This window comes from Pleurodeles waltl, chromosome 2_1 (genome assembly GCF_031143425.1).
Source record: "Pleurodeles waltl isolate 20211129_DDA chromosome 2_1, aPleWal1.hap1.20221129, whole genome shotgun sequence".
In the NCBI taxonomy this organism is placed as follows: domain Eukaryota; kingdom Metazoa; phylum Chordata; class Amphibia; order Caudata; family Salamandridae; genus Pleurodeles; species Pleurodeles waltl.
Window position 1 is genome coordinate 74,059,391 of NC_090438.1, and position 13,486 is coordinate 74,072,876.

Consider the following 13,486-nt stretch of genomic DNA (forward strand, 5'->3'; position numbering starts at 1 on the left):
GTGATTGCACTCCAAGTTTAAACGGGAGTTATCGAAGTCAAAGGTCTCAGAACCCACCTTGTTACTTGGAAGACTATGTTCAACTCAAATGAACGTATCGTTATACTCCTCGAGTTTATGTTATGTACACTTTATAGAGAAATGGTTTTGTATTAGCTAACTTGTTTTAGTTTTGTTAGATTTTCAGAAAGGAGGGAGATGTGTTATGTTGTCATGGTGCCGTGTGTGTTCGAATGGAATGCGTGGGGTGGTAGCTGATGATCTGTTGGTGGCAGTTGGATGTAACTGGCAAGAGGTAAGGAGACGTACTTGTTTGACGCAATAAATCCAATAGAAATTACCTTAATTAATCAAAATTGCGTGTCAGTCTCGTCACTTCATAAAACCAGGAGCCTTAGCTCCTTGTTGAGCCACACCAGAATCTGCAGGTCTTGATTTACATGTTTTGAATATGTACAGATTGAAACCAAGAGCCATGACACTTCTTGAAACAGGTGTTGGAATACAACTACCCCTGGAGCACTTTGGATTGATTGCTCCTCGATCTGGGTTGGCACTCAAAAGTATTCAGGTCTTGCGGGGAGTGATTGATGCAGACTACCAAGGAGAACTTAAGGTTATCCTATTGAACAGTGGAGATACTGATTTGATAATACAGCCTGGAGGCAGAATTGCTCAGATTGTCATTATTCCAGGTTTTGGCTCAACTGGCAAAAATCCTGCTGTTGGGATATGGGTAGAATCCCCAAATCATCTTCCTGAACCAGCAGAAGGTATAGCAAAGGGCAGGGACAACATTTTATTAGTCATGAAACAAGGACAGGAAAAGTGGGAACACGTACCAGCTGATAAATGTTATTTACGAGAATGACCATACTTGTCTCTTTTACATATCATACTGCAAGGTGTCTTTGTGCTGCTTGTACCACCTGGTCGATGTTCGGGCGTGTCCATGCGGGGGCGGGATGGGCTGAAAGCCCCCAGCTCCGAAATGATTGACAGATTGCGACAATTGACATCTTTACTGCATTTAAATGAGAACATCTGGATACACCTGGCGTGTACCGTGCTCAACAGATTGGATTTCTACATGACGAATATGAAAAGTACTGTTGATGTGATTTCAGCATGTTTAGTCACCATACTGACTTCTCCCTGCATTTTGCTGCACATCTTTAGTGCCACCAACAAAGATGAAGCCGTAGAAGAAAATTATGTGTTCACTTACTTTACCCCTACAAATATTGTAGGTTTTGCCAAGAGGTAACAGGTGAAAAATAGGATACCATAACACATGTGATTACTTACAACATTACTACCAACAACTTAACTTGCGACACTTGCAAAATCTGAAAATGTGCTCAAATGCATTTTGAAGCAATAATGGGGTCTCCTCATGAGATCCCGTGGGAACAACGAGTAATGTGTCATCATCGAAACGATAAAACCTGTAAAAACATGAATAATAGCATGTCTTGCCAACACATTGTGACTGCTGCTAGTCACATCAAGCACGTTAAACTACCAGTGGGGTTGTTGTTCTCTTGTGGAAATCCCACGTATACTTACATTCCTGACAATATAACTGGAGGACCGTGTGCTTTTACGCGGTTAGGACTTATGATGTTTCCATTTCACTCTGTGTCACATCAGCAACTCACAAGAGAAGCAGTTCAATTAAGTGAAAACTGTGAATGAAATTCCGTTATTATCTAAGTCAGAGTATGTAAGTATAAGTATTTCTATAGCAGGAGTTCCATGATTAGCTGTTTATCATACCCGAGTCATTAACAAGTTAGCATGTTTGATGGTCAAGAGTATCAATCATACTTCCATTGCTGTGTCTGAATTACTGTTATATATATGAGGCAGTAGAAAAGCTCCATTGCAAAACAGGGCAGCCATTGAGTACCTGCTTCTGAAGCATGATCATGGTTGCTCTGAATTTGAGAATATGTGTTGTTTTAATTTGTCAGACCATCCCACCTCTATTCAGTCCCACATTGACGCTTTACATGAATTGGTGAAGGGAGTAAAACAAGATGTAGATAAAGGGTGGTGGTACTGGTTATTTTGCTGGTTGCCTGATTTTGGGCAATTACACACACTTTTAGGTGGAATATTTGTAGTGATTTGTATTATAATAATGCTATGTTGCTGTATACAAAGCATACATAATCTGCTTACAATGTTTAGACTGAAAAGGGTTACTTTTTGACCAGTATGTTATGTGAGTCACTGGTCAAAGGGTGGAGTGTAATGCTATCTGTATTTAACCACTGACTCCATCTTGACCGCTGACTCCATTTTCTGCTTGGCTTAGTTTCAGGTGCGTGCCGTCACATCGGTGGCACAGGATTTTTATGCACTGAGCTTGTTTTTTACATAGAACATGTTTGCACTTCTTCACACCAGCACAGGCTTGCACTGTGCAGGAACATAACATATGGAATGTGGACGGTAGATGTGATAAAACGGTCTCAGCTTGGGAATGTTTTCAATGTTTTCATTACAGAAAAGTACTGCTCATCAGTCTCTGGAACGCACATCAGGGCCTTGTCCGTTCCTTTGTGTTTTCAATGCAGACCGAGTACAGCCAACACTTGAATTTCATAACTTACACAAAGGGAGCTGGAGGGTGCCAGAACCTTCCTTCTGGGTTTGTTTAAAGTATATAAGGTGAGGAAGCTTGGCACTGAGGCAGAATGAACTCATTTTGGGGGTGGACGCACTGCCCAGAACAAAATCCCATTGGGGAAGGTTTCTCCTGTCTCGGCTGTCCAGGGTTCCTCAGCTTGACGTTGGCACCAGGATGATGTTGGATTTGATCCCCATGGTGATGCATTTTTATTCTTAATTATCTAGCTTGGCTGTGCATATATATATATATATATATATATATTCCCTGCATACATTTTCATTGATTGTTGATGGATTGTACCTTCTTATGCCTGTCATTGTTTACCTACTGTGAGTATTGTAGCATTTATACATGTTTTACAGCATTCAAGTTAAATGCTTATGTTCACATTTTCGTGTGCTTTATTTTGATATCTGGTTAGTGCCTTAATAAATTAATTACTCAATCTAGGAGTGCTGCATTCCTTGGCATTGTTTCCCTCTTAGTTTGAAGCAAAGCAGAACATTATCCTAGATGACAAGCTCAATATTACAGCTCAGGTCAATGAAGTGTGCACCTTCTGCTTCCACATCCTATGGATGCTGTGTAAAATCTTCAAATGGTTTCCTCAGAACAACAGATGAACCAACACACAAGCACTTATAACCAGAAGGCTGGACTATTGTAACAATCTCTAAGCCTGAATCTCCAAACATCTACTATACAGACTCCACACCATCCAGAACACAGCTGCAGGACTCATACTCTACCTCCTACACTACAACCACATCCTACCGTACCTCAGGAAGCTTCACTGGCTCCTCATTCAAAAGCGCAGCCAATTCTAACCTCTCATGCACACATACAAAGCCCTAAACAACACAGGGCCAGAATATCTGAACAGCTGCATACACTTTCATCAAACCACCAAGCACCTACACTTTGCCTCACATTCCTTGTATCCACAAAAGCAAAACTTCTCCTACATCGCACCCCAGACACGGAACAACCGCCTGCAACACATCAGAGCCTCCACCTCCTCACTTCTAGAGTTCTGCAAAAAGCTGAATACCTGGCTCTTTGTATAAGCACCTTGGGGACCACAAACCTACACACCCGGCCAGGCATCTAGATACTTATGTATGTCACTTTTCTTTATTTCTAAATGCACTCAAGATTTGATCTGATTTTTTTTGCTGTTTTAAGAATATTTTACACATCTTCCCTTCATTTTCATGTTCTCTTTTTTAGCCCACAGTAGTCCTGACAAAGTAACAGTGCCTTGTCAATTAGTGTGCTAGACAATTCAATATAACATAACATACCATAACATATTTCATCACTCTTGCACTTACCGTGGCTCTATATTATATATTGACATAGATTTTTAGATAAAAGCTCACACACTTAAACCTGTTTATTTTTCTATATACATGTGTAAATAAGCGTTGGCGCACGTATCGAGACAGGCACCTTTGATGGTTTGGTGCTGGAAATGAAACGCCGATCCAAAGTGTTTATTATTTACCTTTCGCCCCTGCTGAAAATAGCAACAGTATCGGACAGGCTGCGAAGGAGAGAGGACTCGGACCGCGGAAGGGTCGGAGGACGCTGAAGCCGACGGGATCCTCGATCCGGTAAGCACATGCAGCACGCCTGGAAAAACGATTATATTCAGCGGAGTCAAACGCTGATCGTATTTTACGAGGATCTATATCAACGCACGAACACAGCGAGTTGAACTTTTCAGTCTATATTTCTTTCTGATCAAAACGCAGTAGTTAAACAAAATGACTCATACAATTCAAGACTCTCAAGAAAAGAGAAAAATGAGAGCGGAGTTAGTTTTTTCCAAACTTAGTACTGGTGAAAGAATGCGACAAAATGTCGAGAAAGCCAATGGAAATTCAGATGTTTATGGTGTGTTTAAGGAACTGGAACGAAACAAGAAGAGAGAGCTAAACAAATGGAGTGTGAATCATTGAACAGATATTTGGAAGCTGAAATAATCCCAAGAGGATTGCGTATATTTATTATGCCTACATATGATGATCCGCATCCAAATCTGCTAAAAGAATGGGCAGCACACAACGCAGTGAGTTCTGCGGGTATGATGAAAATACTAATTAAATATGCCCAATTAGAGAGAGAAAGAGTAATTGAGAAAATTGAGGATTTAGCCAAGACAATCGAAACCTTTTCTGATAGAAAGTTAGTTGAATCGCTGAATTCCTTGATGGAAGAAAGATTGGCCATAATTGAGGAAGAAATAATCCAAAAAAAAGCACGTAAATTTAATAGAGATGTCACTGACTATGAGACTGGGCAGATATATACTTTTGCAAAAAAAATTGACTACTGGAGGAAACAAAAAGGAGTTGATAAAATGACAAAAATGGTTGATGTTGAAAGTAAAAAATCCACAGATGTTAGTGAAAGTTCAGATACAGATTTTGAAGAAGCAGCGCGAATCAAAGTCCACACCTCTTTGCAAGATGAATTTGATTTTTTAAGAAAAGACCGAAGAACCAATCACAGGCCTTGGCGGGGAACAAGCAGACCAAGAGGAAGAGGCAGAGGCAGAAAAGACGAGGGGGGAAGAGAAACAAATACAGAGGGCGAAAAAGTGACTCAGAGCAGCAAACGGTATTGATGGATGATAATACTGTGATCAATTTATCGGAAGTGACCCTAGAAGATAACGATATTAAGAACTTATCCTTAGGCCTCTCTTTCTGCCAACCAGGTGGATTTGATTATGAGCAGAGCCGCATAGACCTATTTTTGTTCATTCGTAAATTAAAATTGTCTAAAATACATTTAATTAACAAAAGAAAGGCGATCATATCAAATGAAGAAATAGAACAAATTAATCTAAAAAGTACTACTATAGACAATTTATTAATTGAAGATATTTATTTAGTGAGAGAGTTATGGTCATTGGAAGAAGAAACAATTGAAATGTTGAGTGAAGATCAATTAGTTGCAAAACTTGAAGCAGAAGGTATACGATTGGATGAAGAAGGAGCATCGGGTCTCAAACACAAATCCAGAACGGTTCCAGCACCTAGTGGAGATTTGATTGATCAATTTGCGGATATAATGACTAAATGATTGAACATTTTGAGACACAAATTCACAACTCTGACCTCTAAGAACAGAAGTGATTATTTTAAGACCTTGAATAAATTAGTGAATAATTCACGAATTGTAGTTAGGGGTTCAGACAAAGGAGGGAATATTGTTATATGGTCTATGGAAGAATACATGAAAGAAGCTTACAAACAGTTAAATGATAAGAATTGTTATAGAAGAATTGATATCACATATGTGGAGGATGTAAAGGTCAAATTTGATCAAAAGCTTCAGCAATGGAGAGAGAAAGCATTAATCAATGATCAAGAATACAGTTTTTTAAAGGTTGATTTTCCCACTCTTCCAGCATTTTATTTGATACCAAAGATCCATAAGGATGCCTCCAAACCACCTGGCAGGCCAATTGTATCAATTAGAGGAAGTTTATTTGAGTTTGTGTCACAATATATTGATTTTTTCCTACAGCCTCTAGTAATGAACTTAACATCTTATCTAAAAGACAGTACAGATTTCCTGAGAAGGATCTTTGATGTCACATGGGAAAGTGATTTTTTATTGATAACGTTGGATGTCACATCGTTAAACACAAGTATCCCACACAAGTTAGGGGTAAAGGCCGTAGAGCACTTTTTACGTGCAAGACCAATTAAGTTTTACCAACACAGCAGAATGTTAATTGAAATGATAGAATGGTGCTTAGAGCATAATATGTTTTTTTTCAATCAGGAAATTTTTGAACAGCAATGCGGTACTGCAATGGGAACCTGCTTTGCACCAAGTTACGCTAACCTGTACATGGGGTGGTGGGAGGAATTAGTATTAAACAACCCCCCACTAGATAAATGAAGTGACAATATTACCATGTGGGTGAGATACATAGATGATATTTTTATCATTTGGAAAGGAGACTCAGATGCCGCCTCTAAGTTTATTGAAGAGATTAATGTAAATGATTGTAATCTAAGTTTTACAGGGAAGATTGACAGTCAGAACATTGAATTCCTTGATGTGAAAGTCATGATCATTAACAGAAAAATAGAGACTACTCTATTTAGAAAAGACACGGCAGGCAATAGTATTCTGCATGCCACGAGCTATCATCCTCAACCTCTGATTAATAACATTCCATTTGGAGAGTTGATAAGGGCCAAGAGGATTTGTAGTACAGAACAAGGTTTTGCCAAGGTCCAGGATGAAATGCTAGCTAGATTAAAATCTAGAGGATACTCAGAGGCAGTATTAGACAGAGCCAGAACAAAAGTTGAATCTCGCACAAGAGATGCACTTTTATTCTCCACACCAATCGGAGATGACAATGCAAGTAGACGCAAAAAGAGTAAAGTTTCAGGCATTACCAGGTTTATTACTAAATATAATACAGCACATCAGGAGGTGAGAAAACTGTTGAAAAAACATTGGCACATGCTAAGAAGTGATCCAGTGATAGGTGATCAAATATCTAATAAACCTCTTGTTACATATAGGAAAGGAACCTCGATGAGGAATATCCTGGTTAAGAGTGATATAAGACAAAAAGTGGTGAATAAAAATTGGATTCACACACCAGATGGTTTTTACAAATGTTTTAAATGCAAAGCCTGTAGGAATGGAGAAAATGTAAAACATGTCACAATAGATGAGAAGATTGTTCATCGTATTAAAGGCAGATATAGTTGTAAAAGTGACTCTGTAGTCTATATTCTTAAATGTAGTTGTCCTAAATTTTATGTGGGCAGCACGAAATTGCAAGTACATAGAAGAATTTTACAACACTTTAGGGCAATACAAAACAAAGATGACTCGTACCCAGTAGCCAGACACATACATGATGTTCATGGAGGTAGGATGGAGGAAATCACATACAGTGTCATAGATGGTATTAAGAAAGACATACGAGGAGGAAACAGAGAAAGAAAACTGAGAAAATTGGAATCCAAATATATATTATCGCTTGATACCAAAGAACCGAAGGGGTTAAACATTAGTGAAGAGATGTATATTCATTTGTATTAATATATAAGTGAAGTGCCATTTATGGCAAAGATAGTTAACATAAGGTCAGATATAACAAGTACAGAGTAGGCAACAATTAAATAATCAGTTATTTGGAATTAATCTAATTTTCAGAATTAATTTTTAGAACTAACAATAATTTTTTGAATATAGGAATGTATGGCACTTTTCAGTAACATTATTAGATTTGTACTATTGGATTTATATTTAACATAAGCAATGTATATATATATAGATATTTTTTTCTATTTATTTATTTTTCTCTGTTAAGACAAGAATTATGTCTTGAGTTTGTATGACCATATTAGAGAAACATTTCAGATTGATAATAAGTGACTTTTATTTGAGATGTATGGTGATTGGTCAGAAATGCCACCATGTGGTTATTTAAAGAGAGCCAACATGGCGTTTGACAGGTTGAAGAAGGCGGCAATGCCGAAACGCGTCCCTGTAGACGATTAAAATAATGAACTGAGTTTGTGGAGTGCTGTCTTTCTTCCTAAGTGCGGGAGAAAAGTGCTGACATAATACGCGATGGCGCACGTATCGAGACAGGCACCTTTGATGGTTTGGTGCTGGAAAGGAAACGCCGATCCAAAGTGTTTATTATTTACCTTTCGCCCCTGCTGAAAATAGCAACAGTATCGGACAGGCTGCGAAGGAGAGAGGACTCGGACCGCGGAAGGGTCGGAGGACGCTGAAGCCGACGGGATCCTCGATCCGGTAAGCACATGCAGCACGCCTGGAAAAACGATTATATTCAGCGGAGTCAAACGCTGATCGTATTTTACGAGGATATATATCAACGCACGAACACAGCGAGTTGAACTTTTCAGTCTATATTTCTTTCTGATCAAAACGCCGTAGTTAAACAAAATGACTCATACAATTCAAGACTCTCAAGAAAAGAGAAAAATGAGAGCGGAGTTAGTTTTTTCCAAACTTAGTACTGGTGAATGAATGCGACAAAATGTCGAGAAAGCCAATGGAAATTCAGATGTTTATGGTATGTTTAAGGAACTGGAACGAAACAAGAAGAGAGAGCTAAACAAATGGTGGGAGTGTGAATCATTGAACAGATATTTGGAAGCTGAAATAATCCCAAGAGGATTGCGTATATTTATTATGCCTACATATGACGATCCGCATCCAGATCTGCTAAAAGAATGGGCAGCACACAACGCAGTGAGTTCTGCGGGTATGATGAAAATACTAATTAAATATGCCCAATTAGAGAGAGAAAGACTAATTGAGAAAATTGAGGATTTAGCCAAGACAATAGAAACCTTTTCTGATAGAAAGTTAGTTGAATCGTTGAATTCCTCGATGGAAGAAAGATTGGCCATAATTGAGGAAGAAATAATCCAAAAAAAAGCACATAAATTTAATAGAGATGTCACTGACTATGAGACTAGGCAGATATATACTTTCGCAAAAAAGTTTGACTACTGGAGGAAACAAAAAGGAGTTGATAAAATGACAAAAATGGTTGATGTTGAAAGTAAAAATCCACAGATGTTAGTGAAAGTTCAGATACAGATTTTGAAGAAGCAGCGCGAATCAAAGTCCACACCTCTTTGCAAGATGAATTTGATTTTTTTAGAAAAGACCGAAGAACCAATCACAGGCCTTGGCGGGGAACAAGCAGACCAAGAGGAAGAGGCAGAGGCAGAAAAGACGAGGGGGGAAGAGAAACAAATACAGAGGGCGAAAAAGTGACTCAGAGCAGCAAACGGTATTGATGGATGATAATACTGTGATCAATTTATCGGAAGTGACCCTAGAAGATAACGATATTAAGAACTTATCCTTAGGCCTCTCTTTCTGCCAACCAGGTGGATTTGATTATGAGCAGAGCCGCATAGACCTATTTTTGTTCATTCGTAAATTAAAATTGTCTAAAATACATTTAATTAACAAAAGAAAGGCGATCATATCAAATGAAGAAATAGAACAAATCAATCTAAAAAGTACTACTATAGACAATTTATTAATTGAAGATATTTATTTAGTGAGAGAGTTATGGTCATTGGAAGAAGAAACAATTGAAATGTCGAGTGAAGATCAATTAGTTGCAAAACTTGAAGCAGAAGGTATACGATTGGATGAAGAAGGAGCATCGGGTCTCAAACACAAATCCAGAAAGGGTTCCAGCACCTAGTGGAGATTTGATTGATCAATTTGCAGATATAATGACTAAAGGATTGAAAATTTTGAGACACAAATTCACAACTCTGACCTCTAAGAACAGAAGTGATTATTTTAAGACCTTGAATAAATTAGTGAATAATTCACGAATTGTAGTTAGGGGTTCAGACAAAGGAGGGAATATTGTTATATGGTCTATGGAAGAATACATGAAAGAAGCTTACAAACAGTTAAATGATAAGAATTGTTATAGAAGAATTGATATCACATATGTGGAGGATGTAAAGGTCAAATTTGATCAAAAGCTTCAGCAATGGAGAGAGAAAGCATTAATCAATGATCAAGAATACAGTTTTTTAAAGGTTGATTTTCCCACTGTTCCAGCATTTTATTTGATACCAAAGATCCATAAGGATGCCTCCAAACCACCTGGCAGGCCAATTGTATCAATTAGAGGAAGTTTATTTGAGTTTGTGTCACAATATATTGATTTTTTCCTACAGCCTCTAGTAATGAACTTAACATCTTATCTAAAAGACAGTACAGATTTCCTGTGAAGGATCTTTGATGTCACATGGGAAAGTGATTTTTTATTGATAACGTTGGATGTCACATCGTTATACACAAGTATCCCACACAAGTTAGGGGTAAAGGCCTTAGAGCACTTTTTACGTGCAAGACCAATTAAGTTTTACCAACACAGCAGAATGTTAATTGAAATGATAGAATGGTGCTTAGAGCATAATATGTTTTTTTTCAATCAGGAATTTTTTGAACAGCAATGCGGTACTCAATGGGAACCTGCTTTGCACCAAGTTACGCTAACCTGTACATGGGGTGGTGGGAGGAATTAGTATTAAACAACCCCCCACTAGATAAATGAAGTGACAATATTACCATGTGGGTGAGATACATAGATGATATTTTTATCATTTGGAAAGGAGACTCAGATGCCGCCTCTAAGTTTATTGAAGAGATTAATGTAAATGATTGTAATCTAAGTTTTATAGGGAAGATTGACAGTCAGAACATTGAATTTCTTGATGTGAAAGTCATGATCATTAACAAAAAAATAGAGACTACTGTATTCAGAAAAGACACGGCAGGCAATAGTATTCTGCATGCCACGAGCTATCATCCTCAACCTCTGATCAATAACATTCCATTTGGAGAGTTGATAAGGGCCAAGAGGATTTGTAGTACAGAACAAGGTTTTGCCAAGGTCCAGGATGAAATGTTAGCTAGATTAAAATCTAAAGGATACTCAGAGGCAGTATTAGACAGAGCCAGAACAAAAGCTGAATCTCGCACAAGAGATGCACTTTTATTCTCCACACCAATCGGAGATGACAATGCAAGTAGACGCAAAAAGAGTAAAGTTTCAGGCATTACCATGTTTATTACTACATATAATACAGCACATAAGGAGGTGAGAAAACTGTTGAAAAAACATTGGCACATGCTAAGAAGTGATCCAGTGATAGGTGATCAAATATCTAATAAACCTCTTGTTACATATAGGAAAGGAACCTCGATGAGGAATATCCTGGTTAAGAGTGATATAAGACAAAAAGTGGTGAATAAAAATTGGATTCACACACCAGATGGTTTTTACAAATGTTTTAAATGCAAAGCCTGTAGGAATGGAGAAAATGTAAAACATGTCACAATAGAAGAGAAGATTGTTCATCGTATTAAAGGCAGATATAGTTGTAAAAGTGACTCTGTAGTCTATATTCTTAAAAGTAGTTGTCCTAAATTTTATGTGGGCAGAACGAAATTGCAAGTACATAGCAGAATTTTACAACACTTTAGGGCAATACAAAACAAAGATGACTCGTACCCAGTAGCCAGACACATACATGATGTTCATGGAGGTAGGATGGAGGAAATCACATACAGTGTCATAGATGATATTAAGAAAGACATACGAGGAGGAAACAGAGAAAGAAAGCTGAGAAAATTGGAATCCAAATATATATTATCGCTTGATACCAAAGAACCGAAGGGGTTAAACATTAGTGAAGAGATGTATATTCATTTGTATTAACATATAAGTGAAGTGCCATTTATGGCAAAGATAGTTAACATAAGGTCAGATATAACAAGTACAGAGTAGGCAACAATTAAATAATCAGTTATTTGGAATTGATCTAATTTTCAGAATTAATTTTTAGAACTAACAATACTTTTTTGAATATAGGAATGTATGGCACTTTTCAGTAACATTATTAGATTTGTACTATTGGATTTATATTTAACATAAGCAATGTATATATATATAGATATTTTTTTCTATTTATTTCTTTTTCTCTGTTAAGACAAGAATTATGTCTTGAGTTTGTATGACATATTAGAGAAACATTTCAAATTGATAATAAGTGACTTTTATTTGAGATGTATGGTGATTGGTCAGAAATGCCACCATGTGATTATTTAAAGAGAGCCAACATGGCGTTTGACAGGTTGAAGAAGGCGGCAACGCCGAAACGCGTCCCTGTAGACGATTAAAATAATGAACTGAGTTCGTGGAGTGCTGTCTTTCTTCCTAAGTGCGGGAGAAAAGTGCTGACATAATACGCGATGGCGCGCGTATCGAGACAGGCACCTTTGATGGTTTGGTGCTGGAAAGGAAACGCCGATCCAAAGTGTTTATTATTTACCTTTTGCCCCTGCTGAAAATAGCAACAGTATCGGACAGGCTGCGAAGGAGAGAGGACTCGGACCGCGGAAGGGTCGGAGGACGCTGAAGCCGACGGGATCCTCGATCCGGTAAGCACAGGCAGCACGCCTGGAAAAACGATTATATTCAGCGGAGTCAAACGTTGATCATATTTTACGAGGATATATATCAACGCACGAACACAGCGAGTTGAACTTTTCAGTCTATATTTCTTTATGATCAAAACGCCGTAGTTAAACAAAATGGCTCATACAATTCAAGACTCTCAAGAAAAGAGAAAAATGAGAGCGGAGTTAGTTTTTTCCAAACTTAGTACTGGTGAAAGAATGCGACAAAATGGCGAGAAAGCCAATGGAAATTCAGATGTTTATGGTATGTTTAAGGAACTGGAACGAAACAAGAAGAGAGAGCTAAACAAATGGTGGGAGTGTGAATCATTGAACAGATATTTGGAAGCTGAAATAATCCCAAGAGGATTGCGTATATTTATTATGCCTACATATGACGATCCGCATCCAGATCTGCTAAAAGAATGGGCAGCGCACAACGCAGTGAGTTCTGCGGGTATGATGAAAATACTAATTAAATATGCCCAATTAGAGAGAGAAAGAGTAATTGAGAAAATTGAGGATTTAGCCAAGACAATCGAAACCTTTTCTGATAGAAAGTTAGTTGAATCACTGAATTCCTCGATGGAAGAAAGATTGGCCATAATTGAGGAAGAAATAATCCAAAAAAAAGCACGTAAATTTAATAGAGATGTCACTGACTATGAGACTAGGCAGATATATACTTTCGCAAAAAAGTTTGACTACTGGAGGAAACAAAAAGGAGTTGATAAAATGACAAAAATGGTTGATGTTGAAAGTAAAAAATCCACAGATGTTAGTGAAAGTTCAGATACAGATTTTGAAGAAGCAGCGCGA